We start from the raw sequence: 1,243 nt of genomic DNA, 5'->3' as shown, positions 1-1,243 counted from the left end.
TCACCCAATATGTCAAAGATGTATCCACTCCACATCTTCACTCAAGCTCTGGCCCCCACCCTTTTGGCCTTGCATCTCTCACACAGAGCATTGGTTCAAACCTGCTCCTTTCTTCAGGACTTGAATAGTAACTCCGGACTCCTCTGCAGGGCTGCCCTGACGCCCCAGTCCCCACGGTGTCCCACTATCTGAACTCTTGACACACCCACACTGCCTTTCCTTTGTGCCCTGGGATTACTCCCTTGAGTTTGCACAGTGCTTTGTACACAGTAAGCTCTTTTTAAATGTTTAAGAAATAAATTCCGATTACAGATGGTAGGAATAGGGGGTGGCTAGGAAGAGCAGAGTACAACTTTGTTTTGAGCTTATCTGTTTGGGGTGTAACTGCCTTACCACCCCAAACAGTACATCAGTAGCAGCATCAGTAATAGTAGTGGTAGTGGTAACAGTAGGAGGTGGCAGAGTAATAGCGTGTTAGCCCTTGGTTTCTTAATAATACTAGACAGGAGGAAAACACCTGGCTCTACCAGTACAGAGAAGGAGAACTAGCTATGGAATTGAAGCCCTTCCCTAAGAAATCTGAGTACACAAACTGGACAGGGAAACATAGATCTTCGCGGCATAAAAATGAAAGAATCATCATTTCCTCACATATTTTTTTGCTCTTCTCCAAGATCCAGTTAGTCACAGGTCTTGTTGATTCTCCCTTTAAAATGTCTCCCACATCTATCCCCAATCTTAGATCATCCTCAGCCCTTATTCTACCTTCTCTGGACTATTCCAGAAACTCTTGCCCGGTCTCCACCCCTCTAGCTCTTCCTCTTGCTTAATACATCATTTCAAGGCTGACGATGACATTATAACTCACCTGTCTGATCCGTCACTCTGGGTTTCTAAACCACGAACGCCTCCCCTCCCAATCCCCTAAGGATAAAGGCTGTATTCCTTAACACGGCTTCCTAACTTGGCCCCAAACCACATTTCCAGTTATATTTCTCCCAATGGCCCCTCACATCCTACTTTCTAGACACATCCAACTGCTCCCCAAGCCCCAAACATAGGGTTTTGTTCTGTTTTTTAACATCCCCTTGTCTTCGTATACGGTGCTTTCTCTGCTTTGCTACCTCCCAACAAACTCCCAATCATCCAGTGAAGATCAGCTTAAAAGTTACTTCTACTGGGATGCTTCTCCGACCGTGGCTCCATCCTGCCCCCTGACTCCTCCCTCAGCTTCCTCACAGAA

Source organism: Kogia breviceps, chromosome 7 (genome assembly GCF_026419965.1).
Source record: "Kogia breviceps isolate mKogBre1 chromosome 7, mKogBre1 haplotype 1, whole genome shotgun sequence".
Lineage (NCBI taxonomy): Eukaryota > Metazoa > Chordata > Mammalia > Artiodactyla > Physeteridae > Kogia > Kogia breviceps.
Note: the sequence above shows the minus strand (reverse complement) of the source record.